The sequence below is a fragment of the Pseudophryne corroboree genome, unplaced genomic scaffold (assembly GCF_028390025.1).
Source record: "Pseudophryne corroboree isolate aPseCor3 unplaced genomic scaffold, aPseCor3.hap2 scaffold_150, whole genome shotgun sequence".
NCBI classification, from domain to species: domain Eukaryota; kingdom Metazoa; phylum Chordata; class Amphibia; order Anura; family Myobatrachidae; genus Pseudophryne; species Pseudophryne corroboree.
Window position 1 is genome coordinate 1,326,272 of NW_026968131.1, and position 20,398 is coordinate 1,346,669.

Genomic DNA, 20,398 nt, shown 5'->3' on the forward strand with positions numbered 1-20,398 from the left:
TCTCCCAAACGAAAGACACTAGAATGAAAATTTTAAAGCCTCCTGTTAGTGCTTCATCTACAGGTTATAGCCCTGAATTTTCCAATGCCTAGCTCTTTGCAAAAGAGAGATATTGGCAAGGAAAAGCTGTATTGTACCTTTGCATTTTTCTCCCAAACGAAGGACACTAGATTGAAAATTTTAAAGCCTCCTATTAGTGCTTCATCTACACGTTATAGCCCTGAATTTTCCAATGCCTAGCTCTTTGCAAAAGAGAGATATCGGCAAGGAAAAGCTATATTGTACCTTTGCATTTTTCTCCAAAACGAAAGACACTAGAATGAAAATTTTAAAGCCTCCTGTTAGTGCTTCATCTACACGTTATAGCCCTGAATTTTCCAATGCCTATCTCTTTGCAAAAGAGAGATATCGGCAAGGAAAAGCTTTATTGTACCTTTGCATTTTTCTCCCAAACGAAGGACACTAGAATGAAAATTTTAAAGCCTCCTGTTAGTGCTTCATCTACACGTTGTAGCCCTGAATTTTCCAATGCCTATCTCTTTGCAAAAGAGAGATATCGGCAAGGAAAAGCTGTATTGTACCTTTGCATTTTTCTCCCAAACGAAAGACACTAAAATGAAAATTTTAAAGCCTCCTGTTAGTGCTTCATCTACACGTTATAGCCCTGAATTTTCCAATGCCTATCTCTTTGCAAAAGAGAGATATCGGCAAGGAAAAGCTGTATTGTACCTTTGCATTTTTCTCCCAAACGAAGGACACTAGAATGAAAATTTAAAAGCCTCCTGTTAGTGCTTCATCTACACGGTATAGCCCTGAATTTTCCAATGCCTAGCTCTTTGCAAAAGAGAGATATCGGCAAGGAAAAACTGTATTGTACCTTTGCATTTTTCTCCCAAACGAAAACACTAGAATGAAAATTTTAAAGCCTCCTGTTAGTGCTTCATCTACACGTTATAGCCCTGAATTTTCCAATGCCTAGCTCTTTGCAAAAGAGAGATATTGGCAAGGAAAAGCTGTATTGTACCTTTGCATTTTTCTCCCAAACGAAAGACACTAGAATGAAAATTTTAAAGCCTCCTGTTAGTGCTTCATCTACACGTTATAGCCCTGAATTTTCCAATGCCTATCTCTTTGCAAAAGAGAGATATCGGCAAGGAAAAGCTGTATTGTACCTTTGCATTTTTCTCCCAAACGAAGGACACTAGAATGAAAATTTTAAAGCCTCCTATTAGTGCTTCATCTACACGTTATAGCCCTGAATTTTCCAATGCCTATCTCTTTGCAAAAGAGAGATATCGGCAAGGAAAAGCTGTATTGTACCTTTGCATTTTTCTCCCAAACGAAGGACACTAGAATGAAAATTTTAAAGCCTCCTGTTAGTGCTTCATCTACACGTTATAGCCCTGCATTTTCCAATGCCTATCTCTTTGCAAAAGAGAGATATCGGCAAGGAAAAGCTGTATTGTACCTTTGAATTTTTCTCCCAAACGAAAGACACTAGAATGAAAATTTTAAAGCCTCCTGTTACTGCTTCATCTACACGTTATAGCCCTGAATTTTCCAATGCCTATCTCTTTGCAAAAGAGAGATATCGGCAAGGAAATGCTGTATTGTACCTTTGCATTTTTCTCCCAAACGAAAGACACTAGAATGAAAATTTTAAAGCCTCCTGTTAGTGCTTCATCTACACGTTATAGCCCTGCATTTTCCAATGCCTATCTCTTTGCAAAAGAGAGATATCGGCAAGGAAAAGCTGCATTGTACTTTTGCATTTTTCTCCCAAACGAAAGACACTAGAATGAAAATTTTAAAGCCTCCTTTTAGTGCTTCATCTACACGTAATAGCCCTGAATTTTCCAATGCCTATCTCTTTGCAAAAGAGAGATATCGGCAAGGAAATGCTGTATTGTACCTTTGCATTTTTCTCCCAAACGAAAGACACTAGAATGAAAATTTTAAAGCCTCCTGTTAGTGCTTCATCTACACGTTATAGCCCTGCATTTTCCAATGCCTATCTCTTTGCAAAAGAGAGATATCGGCAAGGAAAAGCTGCATTGTACTTTTGCATTTTTCTCCCAAACGAAAGACACTAGAATGAAAATTTTAAAGCCTCCTTTTAGTGCTTCATCTACACGTAATAGCCCTGAATTTTCCAATGCCTATCTCTTTGCAAAAGAGAGATATCGGCAAGGAAATGCTGTATTGTACCTTTACATTTTTCTCCCAAACGAAAGACACTAGAATGAAAATTTTAAAGCCTCCTGTTAGTGCTTCATCTACACGTTATAGCCCTGCATTTTCCAATGCCTATCTCTTTGCAAAAAAGAGATATCGGCAAGGAAAAGCTGCATTGTACTTTTGCATTTTTCTCCCAAACGAAAGACACTAGAATGAAAATTTTAAAGCCTCCTGTTAGTGCTTCATCTACACGTTATAGCCCTGAATTTTCCAATGCCTAGCTCTTTGCAAAAGAGAGATATTGTCAAGGAAAAGCTGTATTGTACCTTTGCATTTTTCTCCCAAACGAAAGACACTAAAATGAAAATTTTAAAGCCTCCTGTTAGTGCTTCATCTACACGTTATAGCCCTGAATTTTCCAATGCCTAGCTCTTTGCAAAAGAGAGATATTGGCAAGGAAAAGCTGTATTGTACCTTTGCATTTTTCTCCCAAACGAAAGACACTAGAATGAAAATTTTACAGCCTCCTGTTAGTGCTTCATCTACACGTTATAGCCCTGAATTTTCCAATGCCTATCTCTTTGCAAAAGAGAGATATCGGCAAGGAAAAGCTATATTGTACCTTTGCATTTTTCTCCCAAACGAAAGACACTAGAATGAAAATTTTAAAGCCTCCTGTTAGTGCTTCATCTACACGTTATAGCCCTGAATTTTCCAATGCCTATCTCTTTGCAAAAGAGAGATATCGGCAAGGAAAAGCTTTATTGTACCTTTGCATTTTTCTCCCAAACGAAGGACACTAGAATGAAAATTTTAAAGCCTCCTGTTAGTGCTTCATCTACACGTTGTAGCCCTGAATTTTCCAATGCCTATCTCTTTGCAAAAGAGAGATATCGGCAAGGAAAAGCTGTATTGTACCTTTGCATTTTTCTCCCAAACGAAAGACACTAAAATGAAAATTTTAAAGCCTCCTGTTAGTGCTTCATCTACACGTTATAGCCCTGAATTTTCCAATGCCTATCTCTTTGCAAAAGAGAGATATCGGCAAGGAAAAGCTGTATTGTACCTTTGCATTTTTCTCCCAAACGAAGGACACTAGAATGAAAATTTAAAAGCCTCCTGTTAGTGCTTCATCTACACGGTATAGCCCTGAATTTTCCAATGCCTAGCTCTTTGCAAAAGAGAGATATCGGCAAGGAAAAACTGTATTGTACCTTTGCATTTTTCTCCCAAACGAAAACACTAGAATGAAAATTTTAAAGCCTCCTGTTAGTGCTTCATCTACACGTTATAGCCCTGAATTTTCCAATGCCTAGCTCTTTGCAAAAGAGAGATATTGGCAAGGAAAAGCTGTATTGTACCTTTGCATTTTTCTCCCAAACGAAAGACACTAGAATGAAAATTTTAAAGCCTCCTGTTAGTGCTTCATCTACACGTTATAGCCCTGAATTTTCCAATGCCTATCTCTTTGCAAAAGAGAGATATCGGCAAGGAAAAGCTGTATTGTACCTTTGCATTTTTCTCCCAAACGAAGGACACTAGAATGAAAATTTTAAAGCCTCCTATTAGTGCTTCATCTACACGTTATAGCCCTGAATTTTCCAATGCCTATCTCTTTGCAAAAGAGAGATATCGGCAAGGAAAAGCTGTATTGTACCTTTGCATTTTTCTCCCAAACGAAGGACACTAGAATGAAAATTTTAAAGCCTCCTGTTAGTGCTTCATCTACACGTTATAGCCCTGCATTTTCCAATGCCTATCTCTTTGCAAAAGAGAGATATCGGCAAGGAAAAGCTGTATTGTACCTTTGAATTTTTCTCCCAAACGAAAGACACTAGAATGAAAATTTTAAAGCCTCCTGTTACTGCTTCATCTACACGTTATAGCCCTGAATTTTCCAATGCCTATCTCTTTGCAAAAGAGAGATATCGGCAAGGAAATGCTGTATTGTACCTTTGCATTTTTCTCCCAAACGAAAGACACTAGAATGAAAATTTTAAAGCCTCCTGTTAGTGCTTCATCTACACGTTATAGCCCTGCATTTTCCAATGCCTATCTCTTTGCAAAAGAGAGATATCGGCAAGGAAAAGCTGCATTGTACTTTTGCATTTTTCTCCCAAACGAAAGACACTAGAATGAAAATTTTAAAGCCTCCTTTTAGTGCTTCATCTACACGTAATAGCCCTGAATTTTCCAATGCCTATCTCTTTGCAAAAGAGAGATATCGGCAAGGAAATGCTGTATTGTACCTTTACATTTTTCTCCCAAACGAAAGACACTAGAATGAAAATTTTAAAGCCTCCTGTTAGTGCTTCATCTACACGTTATAGCCCTGCATTTTCCAATGCCTATCTCTTTGCAAAAAAGAGATATCGGCAAGGAAAAGCTGCATTGTACTTTTGCATTTTTCTCCCAAACGAAAGACACTAGAATGAAAATTTTAAAGCCTCCTGTTAGTGCTTCATCTACACGTTATAGCCCTGCATTTTCCAATGCCTATCTCTTTGCAAAAGAGAGATATCGGCAAGGAAAAGCTGCATTGTACTTTTGCATTTTTCTCCCAAACGAAAGACACTAGAATGAAAATTTTAAAGCCTCCTTTTAGTGCTTCATCTACACGTAATAGCCCTGAATTTTCCAATGCCTATCTCTTTGCAAAAGAGAGATATCGGCAAGGAAATGCTGTATTGTACCTTTACATTTTTCTCCCAAACGAAAGACACTAGAATGAAAATTTTAAAGCCTCCTGTTAGTGCTTCATCTACACGTTATAGCCCTGCATTTTCCAATGCCTATCTCTTTGCAAAAGAGAGATATCGGCAAGGAAAAGCTGCATTGTACTTTTGCATTTTTCTCCCAAACGAAAGACACTAGAATGAAAATTTTAAAGCCTCCTGTTAGTGCTTCATCTACACGTTATAGCCCTGAATTTTCCAATGCCTAGCTCTTTGCAAAAGAGAGATATTGTCAAGGAAAAGCTGTATTGTACCTTTGCATTTTTCTCCCAAACGAAAGACACTAAAATGAAAATTTTAAAGCCTCCTGTTAGTGCTTCATCTACACGTTATAGCCCTGAATTTTCCAATGCCTAGCTCTTTGCAAAAGAGAGATATTGGCAAGGAAAAGCTGTATTGTACCTTTGCATTTTTCTCCCAAACGAAAGACACTAGAATGAAAATTTTACAGCCTCCTGTTAGTGCTTCATCTACACGTTATAGCCCTGAATTTTCCAATGCCTATCTCTTTGCAAAAGAGAGATATCGGCAAGGAAAAGCTGTATTGTACCTTTGCATTTTTCTCCCAAACGAAGGACACTAGAATGAAAATTTTAAAGCCTCCTATTAGTGCTTCATCTACACGTTATAGCCCTGAATTTTCCAATGCCTATCTCTTTGCAAAAGAGAGATATCGGCAAGGAAAAGCTGTATTGTACCTTTGCATTTTTCTCCCAAACGAAGGACACTAGAATGAAAATTTTAAAGCCTCCTGTTAGTGCTTCATCTACACGTTATAGCCCTGCATTTTCCAATGCCTATCTCTTTGCAAAAGAGAGATATCGGCAAGGAAAAGCTGTATTGTACCTTTGAATTTTTCTCCCAAACGAAAGACACTAGAATGAAAATTTTAAAGCCTCCTGTTACTGCTTCATCTACACGTTATAGCCCTGAATTTTCCAATGCCTATCTCTTTGCAAAAGAGAGATATCGGCAAGGAAATGCTGTATTGTACCTTTGCATTTTTCTCCCAAACGAAAGACACTAGAATGAAAATTTTAAAGCCTCCTGTTAGTGCTTCATCTACACGTTATAGCCCTGAATTTTCCAATGCCTATCTCTTTGCAAAAGAGAGATATCGGCAAGGAAAAGCTGTATTGTACCTTTGCATTTTTCTCCCAAACGAAGGACACTAGAATGAAAATTTTAAAGCCTCCTATTAGTGCTTCATCTACACGTTATAGCCCTGAATTTTCCAATGCCTATCTCTTTGCAAAAGAGAGATATCGGCAAGGAAAAGCTGTATTGTACCTTTGCATTTTTCTCCCAAACGAAGGACACTAGAATGAAAATTTTAAAGCCTCCTGTTAGTGCTTCATCTACACGTTATAGCCCTGCATTTTCCAATGCCTATCTCTTTGCAAAAGAGAGATATCGGCAAGGAAAAGCTGTATTGTACCTTTGAATTTTTCTCCCAAACGAAAGACACTAGAATGAAAATTTTAAAGCCTCCTGTTACTGCTTCATCTACACGTTATAGCCCTGAATTTTCCAATGCCTATCTCTTTGCAAAAGAGAGATATCGGCAAGGAAATGCTGTATTGTACCTTTGCATTTTTCTCCCAAACGAAAGACACTAGAATGAAAATTTTAAAGCCTCCTGTTAGTGCTTCATCTACACGTTATAGCCCTGCATTTTCCAATGCCTATCTCTTTGCAAAAGAGAGATATCGGCAAGGAAAAGCTGCATTGTACTTTTGCATTTTTCTCCCAAACGAAAGACACTAGAATGAAAATTTTAAAGCCTCCTTTTAGTGCTTCATCTACACGTAATAGCCCTGAATTTTCCAATGCCTATCTCTTTGCAAAAGAGAGATATCGGCAAGGAAATGCTGTATTGTACCTTTGCATTTTTCTCCCAAACGAAAGACACTAGAATGAAAATTTTAAAGCCTCCTGTTAGTGCTTCATCTACACGTTATAGCCCTGCATTTTCCAATGCCTATCTCTTTGCAAAAGAGAGATATCGGCAAGGAAAAGCTGCATTGTACTTTTGCATTTTTCTCCCAAACGAAAGACACTAGAATGAAAATTTTAAAGCCTCCTTTTAGTGCTTCATCTACACGTAATAGCCCTGAATTTTCCAATGCCTATCTCTTTGCAAAAGAGAGATATCGGCAAGGAAATGCTGTATTGTACCTTTACATTTTTCTCCCAAACGAAAGACACTAGAATGAAAATTTTAAAGCCTCCTGTTAGTGCTTCATCTACACGTTATAGCCCTGCATTTTCCAATGCCTATCTCTTTGCAAAAGAGAGATATCGGCAAGGAAAAGCTGCATTGTACTTTTGCATTTTTCTCCCAAACGAAAGACACTAGAATGAAAATTTTAAAGCCTCCTGTTAGTGCTTCATCTACACGTTATAGCCCTGAATTTTCCAATGCCTAGCTCTTTGCAAAAGAGAGATATTGTCAAGGAAAAGCTGTATTGTACCTTTGCATTTTTCTCCCAAACGAAAGACACTAAAATGAAAATTTTAAAGCCTCCTGTTAGTGCTTCATCTACACGTTATAGCCCTGAATTTTCCAATGCCTAGCTCTTTGCAAAAGAGAGATATTGGCAAGGAAAAGCTGTATTGTACCTTTGCATTTTTCTCCCAAACGAAAGACACTAGAATGAAAATTTTACAGCCTCCTGTTAGTGCTTCATCTACACGTTATAGCCCTGAATTTTCCAATGCCTATCTCTTTGCAAAAGAGAGATATCGGCAAGGAAAAGCTGTATTGTACCTTTGCATTTTTCTCCCAAACGAAGGACACTAGAATGAAAATTTTAAAGCCTCCTATTAGTGCTTCATCTACACGTTATAGCCCTGAATTTTCCAATGCCTATCTCTTTGCAAAAGAGAGATATCGGCAAGGAAAAGCTGTATTGTACCTTTGCATTTTTCTCCCAAACGAAGGACACTAGAATGAAAATTTTAAAGCCTCCTGTTAGTGCTTCATCTACACGTTATAGCCCTGCATTTTCCAATGCCTATCTCTTTGCAAAAGAGAGATATCGGCAAGGAAAAGCTGTATTGTACCTTTGAATTTTTCTCCCAAACGAAAGACACTAGAATGAAAATTTTAAAGCCTCCTGTTACTGCTTCATCTACACGTTATAGCCCTGAATTTTCCAATGCCTATCTCTTTGCAAAAGAGAGATATCGGCAAGGAAATGCTGTATTGTACCTTTGCATTTTTCTCCCAAACGAAAGACAATAGAATGAAAATTTTAAAGCCTCCTGTTAGTGCTTCATCTACACGTAATAGCCCTGAATTTTCCAATGCCTATCTCTTTGCAAAAGAGAGATATCGGCAAGGAAATGCTGTATTGTACCTTTGCATTTTTCTCCCAAACGAAAGACACTAGAATGAAAATTTTAAAGCCTCCTGTTAGTGCTTCATCTACACGTTATAGCCCTGCATTTTCCAATGCCTATCTCTTTGCAAAAGAGAGATATCGGCAAGGAAAAGCTGCATTGTACTTTTGCATTTTTCTCCCAAACGAAAGACACTAGAATGAAAATTTTAAAGCCTCCTTTTAGTGCTTCATCTACACGTAATAGCCCTGAATTTTCCAATGCCTATCTCTTTGCAAAAGAGAGATATCGGCAAGGAAATGCTGTATTGTACCTTTACATTTTTCTCCCAAACGAAAGACACTAGAATGAAAATTTTAAAGCCTCCTGTTAGTGCTTCATCTACACGTTATAGCCCTGCATTTTCCAATGCCTATCTCTTTGCAAAAGAGAGATATCGGCAAGGAAAAGCTGCATTGTACTTTTGCATTTTTCTCCCAAACGAAAGACACTAGAATGAAAATTTTAAAGCCTCCTGTTAGTGCTTCATCTACACGTTATAGCCCTGAATTTTCCAATGCCTAGCTCTTTGCAAAAGAGAGATATCGGCAAGGAAATGCTGTATTGTACCTTTGCATTTTTCTCCCAAACGAAAGACACTAGAATGAAAATTTTAAAGCCTCCTGTTAGTGCTTCATCTACACGTTATAGCCCTGAATTTTCCAATGCCTATCTCTTTGCAAAAGAGAGATATCGGCAAGGAAAAGCTGTATTGTACCTTTGCATTTTTCTCCCAAACGAAGGACACTAGAATGAAAATTTTAAAGCCTCCTATTAGTGCTTCATCTACACGTTATAGCCCTGAATTTTCCAATGCCTATCTCTTTGCAAAAGAGAGATATCGGCAAGGAAAAGCTGTATTGTACCTTTGCATTTTTCTCCCAAACGAAGGACACTAGAATGAAAATTTTAAAGCCTCCTGTTAGTGCTTCATCTACACGTTATAGCCCTGCATTTTCCAATGCCTATCTCTTTGCAAAAGAGAGATATCGGCAAGGAAAAGCTGTATTGTACCTTTGAATTTTTCTCCCAAACGAAAGACACTAGAATGAAAATTTTAAAGCCTCCTGTTACTGCTTCATCTACACGTTATAGCCCTGAATTTTCCAATGCCTATCTCTTTGCAAAAGAGAGATATCGGCAAGGAAATGCTGTATTGTACCTTTGCATTTTTCTCCCAAACGAAAGACACTAGAATGAAAATTTTAAAGCCTCCTGTTAGTGCTTCATCTACACGTTATAGCCCTGCATTTTCCAATGCCTATCTCTTTGCAAAAGAGAGATATCGGCAAGGAAAAGCTGCATTGTACTTTTGCATTTTTCTCCCAAACGAAAGACACTAGAATGAAAATTTTAAAGCCTCCTTTTAGTGCTTCATCTACACGTAATAGCCCTGAATTTTCCAATGCCTATCTCTTTGCAAAAGAGAGATATCGGCAAGGAAATGCTGTATTGTACCTTTGCATTTTTCTCCCAAACGAAAGACACTAGAATGAAAATTTTAAAGCCTCCTGTTAGTGCTTCATCTACACGTTATAGCCCTGCATTTTCCAATGCCTATCTCTTTGCAAAAGAGAGATATCGGCAAGGAAAAGCTGCATTGTACTTTTGCATTTTTCTCCCAAACGAAAGACACTAGAATGAAAATTTTAAAGCCTCCTTTTAGTGCTTCATCTACACGTAATAGCCCTGAATTTTCCAATGCCTATCTCTTTGCAAAAGAGAGATATCGGCAAGGAAATGCTGTATTGTACCTTTACATTTTTCTCCCAAACGAAAGACACTAGAATGAAAATTTTAAAGCCTCCTGTTAGTGCTTCATCTACACGTTATAGCCCTGCATTTTCCAATGCCTATCTCTTTGCAAAAGAGAGATATCGGCAAGGAAAAGCTGCATTGTACTTTTGCATTTTTCTCCCAAACGAAAGACACTAGAATGAAAATTTTAAAGCCTCCTGTTAGTGCTTCATCTACACGTTATAGCCCTGAATTTTCCAATGCCTAGCTCTTTGCAAAAGAGAGATATTGTCAAGGAAAAGCTGTATTGTACCTTTGCATTTTTCTCCCAAACGAAAGACACTAAAATGAAAATTTTAAAGCCTCCTGTTAGTGCTTCATCTACACGTTATAGCCCTGAATTTTCCAATGCCTAGCTCTTTGCAAAAGAGAGATATTGGCAAGGAAAAGCTGTATTGTACCTTTGCATTTTTCTCCCAAACGAAAGACACTAGAATGAAAATTTTACAGCCTCCTGTTAGTGCTTCATCTACACGTTATAGCCCTGAATTTTCCAATGCCTATCTCTTTGCAAAAGAGAGATATCGGCAAGGAAAAGCTGTATTGTACCTTTGCATTTTTCTCCCAAACGAAGGACACTAGAATGAAAATTTTAAAGCCTCCTATTAGTGCTTCATCTACACGTTATAGCCCTGAATTTTCCAATGCCTATCTCTTTGCAAAAGAGAGATATCGGCAAGGAAAAGCTGTATTGTACCTTTGCATTTTTCTCCCAAACGAAGGACACTAGAATGAAAATTTTAAAGCCTCCTGTTAGTGCTTCATCTACACGTTATAGCCCTGCATTTTCCAATGCCTATCTCTTTGCAAAAGAGAGATATCGGCAAGGAAAAGCTGTATTGTACCTTTGAATTTTTCTCCCAAACGAAAGACACTAGAATGAAAATTTTAAAGCCTCCTGTTACTGCTTCATCTACACGTTATAGCCCTGAATTTTCCAATGCCTATCTCTTTGCAAAAGAGAGATATCGGCAAGGAAATGCTGTATTGTACCTTTGCATTTTTCTCCCAAACGAAGGACACTAGAATGAAAATTTTAAAGCCTCCTATTAGTGCTTCATCTACACGTTATAGCCCTGAATTTTCCAATGCCTATCTCTTTGCAAAAGAGAGATATCGGCAAGGAAAAGCTGTATTGTACCTTTGCATTTTTCTCCCAAACGAAGGACACTAGAATGAAAATTTTAAAGCCTCCTGTTAGTGCTTCATCTACACGTTATAGCCCTGCATTTTCCAATGCCTATCTCTTTGCAAAAGAGAGATATCGGCAAGGAAAAGCTGTATTGTACCTTTGAATTTTTCTCCCAAACGAAAGACACTAGAATGAAAATTTTAAAGCCTCCTGTTACTGCTTCATCTACACGTTATAGCCCTGAATTTTCCAATGCCTATCTCTTTGCAAAAGAGAGATATCGGCAAGGAAATGCTGTATTGTACCTTTGCATTTTTCTCCCAAACGAAAGACACTAGAATGAAAATTTTAAAGCCTCCTGTTAGTGCTTCATCTACACGTTATAGCCCTGCATTTTCCAATGCCTATCTCTTTGCAAAAGAGAGATATCGGCAAGGAAAAGCTGCATTGTACTTTTGCATTTTTCTCCCAAACGAAAGACACTAGAATGAAAATTTTAAAGCCTCCTTTTAGTGCTTCATCTACACGTTATAGCCCTGAATTTTCCAATGCCTATCTCTTTGCAAAAGAGAGATATCGGCAAGGAAATGCTGTATTGTACCTTTGCATTTTTCTCCCAAACGAAAGACACTAGAATGAAAATTTTAAAGCCTCCTGTTAGTGCTTCATCTACACGTTATAGCCCTGCATTTTCCAATGCCTATCTCTTTGCAAAAGAGAGATATCGGCAAGGAAAAGCTGCATTGTACTTTTGCATTTTTCTCCCAAACGAAAGACACTAGAATGAAAATTTTAAAGCCTCCTTTTAGTGCTTCATCTACACGTAATAGCCCTGAATTTTCCAATGCCTATCTCTTTGCAAAAGAGAGATATCGGCAAGGAAATGCTGTATTGTACCTTTACATTTTTCTCCCAAACGAAAGACACTAGAATGAAAATTTTAAAGCCTCCTGTTAGTGCTTCATCTACACGTTATAGCCCTGCATTTTCCAATGCCTATCTCTTTGCAAAAGAGAGATATCGGCAAGGAAAAGCTGCATTGTACTTTTGCATTTTTCTCCCAAACGAAAGACACTAGAATGAAAATTTTAAAGCCTCCTGTTAGTGCTTCATCTACACGTTATAGCCCTGAATTTTCCAATGCCTAGCTCTTTGCAAAAGAGAGATATTGTCAAGGAAAAGCTGTATTGTACCTTTGCATTTTTCTCCCAAACGAAAGACACTAAAATGAAAATTTTAAAGCCTCCTGTTAGTGCTTCATCTACACGTTATAGCCCTGAATTTTCCAATGCCTAGCTCTTTGCAAAAGAGAGATATCGGCAAGGAAATGCTGTATTGTACCTTTTCATTTTTCTCCCAAACGAAGGACACTAGAATGAAAATTTTAAAGCCTCCTATTAGTGCTTCATCTACACGTTATAGCCCTGAATTTTCCAATGCTTAGCTCTTTGCAAAAGAGAGATATTGGCAAGGAAAAGCTGCATTGTACTTTTGCATTTTTCTCCCAAACGAAAGACACTAGAATGAAAATTTTAAAGCCTCCTTTTAGTGCTTCATCTACACGTAATAGCCCTGAATTTTCCAATGCCTATCTCTTTGCAAAAGAGAGATATCGGCAAGGAAATGCTGTATTGTACCTTTGCATTTTTCTCCCAAACGAAGGACACTAGAATGAAAATTTTAAAGCCTCCTATTAGTGCTTCATCTACACGTTATAGCCCTGAATTTTCCAATGCTTAGCTCTTTGCAAAAGAGAGATATTGGCAAGGAAAAGCTGTATTGTACCTTTGCATTTTTCTCCCAAACGAAAGACACTAGAATGAAAATTTTAAAGTCTACTGTTAGTGCTTCATCTACACGTTATAGCCCTGCATTTTCCAATGCCTATCTCTTTGCAAAAGAGAGATATCGGCAAGGAAAAACTGCAATGTACCTTTGCATTTTTCTCCCAAACGAAAGACACTAGAATGAAAATTTTAAAGCCTCCTGTTAGTGCTTCATCTACACGTTATAGCCCTGAATTTTCCAATGCCTAGCTCTTTGCAAAAGAGAGATATTGGCAAGGAAAAGCTGTATTGTACCTTTGCATTTTTCTCCCAAACTAAAGACACTAGAATGAAAATTTTAAAGCCTACTGTTAGTGCTTCATCTACACGTTATAGCCCTGAATTTTCCAATGCCTATCTCTTTGCAAAAGAGAGATATCGGCAAGGAAATGCTGCATTGTACTTTTGCATTTTTCTCCCAAACGAAAGACACTAGAATGAAAATTTTAAAGCCTCCTTTTAGTGCTTCATCTACACGTAATAGCCCTGAATTTTCCAATGCCTATCTCTTTGCAAAAGAGAGATATCGGCAAGGAAAAGCTGTATTGTACCTTTGCATTTTTCTCCCAAACGAAAGACACTAGAATGAAAATTTTAAAGCCTCCTGTTAGTGCTTCATCTACACGTTATAGCCCTGCATTTTCCAATGCCTATCTCTTTGCAAAAGAGAGATATCGGCAAGGAAAAGCTGCATTGTACTTTTGCATTTTTCTCCCAAACGAAAGACACTAGAATGAAAATTTTAAAGCCTCCTTTTAGTGCTTCATCTACACGTAATAGCCCTGAATTTTCCAATGCCTATCTCTTTGCAAAAGAGAGATATCGGCAAGGAAATGCTGTATTGTACCTTTGCATTTTTCTCCCAAACGAAAGACACTAGAATGAAAATTTTAAAGCCTACTGTTAGTGCTTCATCTACACGTTATAGCCCTGCATTTTCCAATGCCTATCTCTTTGCAAAAGAGAGATATCGGCAAGGAAAAGCTGCATTGTACTTTTGCATTTTTCTCCCAAACGAAAGACACTAGAATGAAAATTTTAAAGCCTCCTGTTAGTGCTTCATCTACACGTTATAGCCCTGAATTTTCCAATGCCTAGCTCTTTGCAAAAGAGAGATATTGGCAAGGAAAAGCTGTATTGTACCTTTGCATTTTTCTCCCAAACGAAAGACACTAGAATGAAAATTTTAAAGCCTCCTGTTAGTGCTTCATCTACACGTTATAGCCCTGAATTTTCCAATGCCTATCTCTTTGCAAAAGAGAGATATCGGCAAGGAAAAACTGTATTGTACCTTTGCATTTTTCTCCCAAACGAAAGACACTAGAATGAAAATTTTAAAGCCTCCTGTTAGTGCTTCATCTACACGTTATAGCCCTGAATTTTCCAATGCCTATCTCTTTGCAAAAGAGAGATATCGGCAAGGAAAAACTGTATTGTACCTTTGCATTTTTCTCCCAAACGAAAGACACTAGAATGAAAATTTTAAAGCCTCCTGTTAGTGCTTCATCTACACGTTATAGCCCTGAATTTTCCAATGCCTAGCTCTTTGCAAAAGAGAGATATTGGCAAGGAAAAGCTGTATTGTACCTTTGCATTTTTCTCCCAAACTAAAGACACTAGAATGAAAATTTTAAAGCCTACTGTTAGTGCTTCATCTACACGTTATAGCCCTGAATTTTCCAATGCCTAGCTCTTTGCAAAAGAGAGATATCGGCAAGGAAAAGCTGTATTGTACCTTTGCATTTTTCTCCCAAACGAAAGACACTAGAATGAAAATTTTAAAGCCTCCTGTTAGTGCTTCATCTACACGTTATAGCCCTGAATTTTCCAATGCCTATCTCTTTGCAAAAGAGAGATATCGGCAAGGAAAAGCTTTATTGTACCTTTGCATTTTTCTCCCAAACGAAGGACACTAGAATGAAAATTTTAAAGCCTCCTATTAGTGCTTCATCTACACGTTATAGCACTGAATTTTCCAATGCCTATCTCTTTGCAAAAGAGAGATATCGGCAAGGAAAAGCTGTATTGTACCTTTGCATTTTTCTCCCAAACGAAGGACACTAGAATGAAAATTTTAAAGCCTCCTGTTAGTGCTTCATCTACGTGTTATAGCCCAGAATTTTCCAATGCCTATCTCTTTGCAAAAGAGAGATATTGGCACGGAAAAGCTGTATTGTACCTTTGCATTTTTCTCCCAAACGAAAGACACTAGAATGAAAATTTTAAAGCCTCCTGTTAGTGCTTCATCTACACGTTATAGCCCTGAATTTTCCAATGCCTATCTCTTTGCAAAAGAGAGATATCGGCAAGGAAAAGCTGTATTGTACCTTTGCATTTTTCTACCAAACGAAGGAAACTAGAATGAAAATTTAAAAGCCTCCTGTTAGTGCGTCATCTACACGGTATAGCCCTGAATTTTCCAATGCCTAGCTCTTTGCAAAAGAGAGATATTGGCAAGGAAAAGCTGTATTGTACCTTTGCATTTTTCTCCCAAACGAAGGACACTAGAATGAAAATTTTAAAGCCTCCTGTTAGTGCTTCATATACACGTTATAGCCCTGAATTTTCCAATGCCTATCTCTTTGCAAAAGAGAGATATCGGCAAGGAAAAACTGTATTGTACCTTTGCATTTTTCTCCCAAACGAAAGACACTAGAATGAAAATTGTAAAGCCTCCTGTTAGTGCTTCATCTACACGTTATAGCCCTGCATTTTCCAATGCCTAGCTCTTTGCAAAAGAGAGATATTGGCAAGGAAAAGCTGTATTGTACCTTTGCATTTTTCTCCCAAACGAAAGACACTAGAATGAAAATTTTAAAGCCTCCTGTTAGTGCTTCATCTACACGTTATAGCCCTGAATTTTCCAATGCTTATCTCTTTGCAAAAGAGAGATATCGGCAAGGAAAAGCAGCATTGTACTTTTGCATTTTTCTCCCAAACGAAAGACACTAGAATGAAAATTTTAAAGCCTCCTGTTAGTGCTTCATCTACACGTTATAGCCCTGAATTTTCCATTGCCTAGCTCTTTGCAAAAGAGAGATATTGGCAAGGAAAAGCTGTATTGTACCTTTGCATTTTTCTCCCAAACGAAGGACACTAGATTGAAAATTTTAAAGCCTCCTATTAGTGCTTCATCTACACGTTATAGCCCTGAATTTTCCAATGCCTAGCTCTTTGCAAAAGAGAGATATCGGCAAGGAAAAGCGGTATTGTACCTTTGCATTTTTTCCCAAACGAAATACACTAGAATGAAAATTTTAAAGCCTCCTGTTAGTGCTTCATCTACACGTTATAGCCCTGAATTTTCCAATGCCTATCTCTTTGCAAAAGAGAGATATCGGCAAGGAAAACCTGTATTGTACCTTTGCATTTTTCTCCCAAACGAAGGACACTAGAATGAAAATTTTAAAGCCTCCTATTAGTGCTTCATCTACACGTTATAGCCCTGAATTTTCCAATGCCTATCTCTTTGCAAAAGAGAGATATCGGCAAGGAAAAGCTGTATTGTACCTTTGCAGTTTTCTCCCAAACGAAGGACACTAGAATGAAAATTTTAAAGCCTCCTGTTAGTGCTTCATCTACACGTTATAGCCCTGAATTTTCCAATGCCTATCTCTTTGCAAAAAAGAGATATCGGCAAGGAAAAGCTGTATTGTACCTTTGCATTTTTCTCCCAAACGAAGGACACTAGAATGAAAATTGTAAAGCCTCCTGTTAGTGCTTCATCTACACGTTATAGCCCTGAATTTTCCAATGCCTATCTCTTTGCAAAAGAGAGATATCGGCAAGGAAAAGCTGTATTGTACCTTTGCAGTTTTCTCCCAAACGAAGGACACTAGAATGAAAATTTTAAAGCCTCCTGTTAGTGCTTCATCTACACGTTATAGCCCTGAATTTTCCAATGCCTATCTCTTTGCAAAAGAGAGATATCGGCAAGGAAAAGCTGTATTGTACCTTTGCATTTTTCTCCCAAACGAAGGACACTAGAATGAAAATTGTAAAGCCTCCTGTTAGTGCTTCATCTACACGTTATAGCCCTGAATTTTCCAATGCCTATCTCTTTGCAAAAGAGAGATATCGGCAAGGAAAAACTGTATTGTACCTTTGCATTTTTCTCCCAAACGAAAGACACTAGAATGAAAATTTTAAAGCCTCCTTTTAGTGCTTCATCTACACGTAATAGCCCTGAATTTTCCAATGCCTATCTCTTTGCAAAAGAGAGATATCGGCAAGGAAATGCTGTATTGTACCTTTGCATTTTTCTCCCAAACGAAAGACACTAGAATGAAAATTTTAAAGCCTCCTGTTAGTGCTTCATCTACACGTTATAGCCCTGCATTTTCCAATGCCTATCTCTTTGCAAAAGAGAGATATCGGCAAGGAAAAGCTGCATTGTACTTTTGCATTTTTCTCCCAAACGAAAGACACTAGAATGAAAATTTTAAAGCCTCCTTTTAGTGCTTCATCTACACGTAATAGCCCTGAATTTTCCAATGCCTATCTCTTTGCAAAAGAGAGATATCGGCAAGGAAATGCTGTATTGTACCTTTGCATTTTTCTCCCAAACGAAAGACACTAGAATGAAAATTTTAAAGCCTCCTGTTAGTGCTTCATCTACACGTTATAGCCCTGAACTTTCCAATGCCTATCTCTTTGCAAAAGAGAGATATCGGCAAGGAAATGCTGTATTGTACCTTTGCATTTTTCTCCCAAACGAAAGACACTAGAATGAAAATTTTAAAGCCTCCTGTTAGTGCTTCATCTACACGTTATAGCCCTGCATTTTCCAATGCCTATCTCTTTGCAAAAGAGAGATATCGGCAAGGAAAAGCTGCATTGTACCTTTGCATTTTTCTCCCAAACGAAAGACACTAGAATGAAAATTGTAAAGCCTCCTGTTAGTGCTTCATCTACACGTTATAGCCCTGCATTTTCCAATGCCTAGCTCTTTGCAAAAGAGAGATATTGGCAAGGAAAAGCTGTATTGTACCTTTGCATTTTTCTCCCAAACGAAAAACACTAGAATGAAAATTTTAAAGCCTCCTGTTAGTGCTTCATCTACACGTTATAGCCCTGAATTTTCCAATGCCTATCTCTTTGCAAAAGAGAGATATCGGCAAGGAAAAGCAGCATTGTACTTTTGCATTTTTCTCCCAAACGAAAGACACTAGAATGAAAATTTTAAAGCCTCCTGTTAGTGCTTCATCTACACGTTATAGCCCTGAATTTTCCAATGCCTAGCTCTTTGCAAAAGAGAGATATTGGCAAGGAAAAGCTGTATTGTACCTTTGCATTTTTCTCCCAAACGAAGGACACTAGATTGAAAATTTTAAAGCCTCCTATTAGTGCTTCATCTACACGTTATAGCCCTGAATTTTCCAATGCCTAGCTCTTTGCAAAAGAGAGATATCGGCAAGGAAAAGCTGTATTGTACCTTTGCATTTTTCTCCCAAACGAAAGACACTAGAATGAAAATTTTAAAGCCTCCTGTTAGTGCTTCATCTACACGTTATAGCCCTGAATTTTCCAATGCCTATCTCTTTGCAAAAGAGAGATATCGGCAAGGAAAAGCTTTATTGTACCTTTGCATTTTTCTCCCAAACGAAGGACACTAGAATGAAAATTTTAAAGCCTCCTATTAGTGCTTCATCTACACGTTATAGCCCTGAATTTTCCAATGCCTATCTCTTTGCAAAAGAGAGATATCGTCAAGGAAAAGCTGTATTGTACCTTTGCATTTTTCTCCCAAACGAAGGACACTAGAATGAAAATTTTAAAGCCTCCTGTTAGTGCTTCATCTACACGTTGTAGCCCTGAATTTTCCAATGCCTATCTCTTTGCAAAAGAGAGATATCGGCAAGGAAAAGCTGTATTGTACCTTTGCATTTTTCTCCCAAACGAAAGACACTAAAATGAAAATTTTAAAGCCTCCTGTTAGTGCTTCATCTACACGTTATAGCCCTGAATTTTCCAATGCCTATCTCTTTGCAAAAGAGAGATATCGGCAAGGAAAAGCTGTATTGTACCTTTGCATTTTTCTCCCAAACGAAGGACACTAGAATGAAAATTTAAAAGCCTCCTGTTAGTGCTTCATCTACACGGTATAGCCCTGAATTTTCCAATGCCTAGCTCTTTGCAAAAGAGAGATATCGGCAAGGAAAAACTGTATTGTACCTTTGCATTTTTCTCCCAAACGAAAACACTAGAATGAAAATTTTAAAGCCTCCTGTTAGTGCTTCATCTACACGTTATAGCCCTGAATTTTCCAATGCCTAGCTCTTTGCAAAAGAGAGATATTGGCAAGGAAAAGCTGTATTGTACCTTTGCATTTTTCTCCCAAACGAAAGACACTAGAATGAAAATTTTAAAGCCTCCTGTTAGTGCTTCATCTACACGTTATAGCCCTGAATTTTCCAATGCCTATCTCTTTGCAAAAGAGAGATATCGGCAAGGAAAAGCTGTATTGTACCTTTGCATTTTTCTCCCAAACGAAGGACACTAGAATGAAAATTTTAAAGCCTCCTATTAGTGCTTCATCTACACGTTATAGCCCTGAATTTTCCAATGCCTATCTCTTTGCAAAAGAGAGATATCGGCAATGAAAAGCTGTATTGTACCTTTGCATTTTTCTCCCAAACGAAGGACACTAGAATGAAAATTTTAAAGCCTCCTGTTAGTGCTTCATCTACACGTTATAGCCCTGCATTTTCCAATGCCTATCTCTTTGCAAAAGAGAGATATCGGCAAGGAAAAGCTGTATTGTACCTTTGAATTTTTCTCCCAAACGAAAGACACTAGAATGAAAATTTTAAAGCCTCCTGTTAGTGCTTCATCTACACGTTATAGCCCTGAATTTTCCAATGCCTATCTCTTTGCAAAAGAGAGATATCGGCAAGGAAATGCTGTATTGTACCTTTGCATTTTTCTCCCAAACGAAAGACACTAGAATGAAAATTTTAAAGCCTCCTGTTAGTGCTTCATCTACACGTTATAGCCCTGCATTTTCCAATGCCTATCTCTTTGCAAAAGAGAGATATCGGCAAGGAAAAGCTGCATTGTACTTTTGCATTTTTCTCCCAAACGAAAGACACTAGAATGAAAATTTTAAAGCCTCCTTTTAGTGCTTCATCTACACGTAATAGCCCTGAATTTTCCAATGCCTATCTCTTTGCAAAAGAGAGATATCGGCAAGGAAATGCTGTATTGTACCTTTGCATTTTTCTCCCAAACGAAAGACACTAGAATGAAAATTTTAAAGCCTCCTGTTAGTGCTTCATCTACACGTTATAGCCCTGCATTTTCCAATGCCTATCTCTTTGCAAAAGAGAGATATCGGCAAGGAAAAG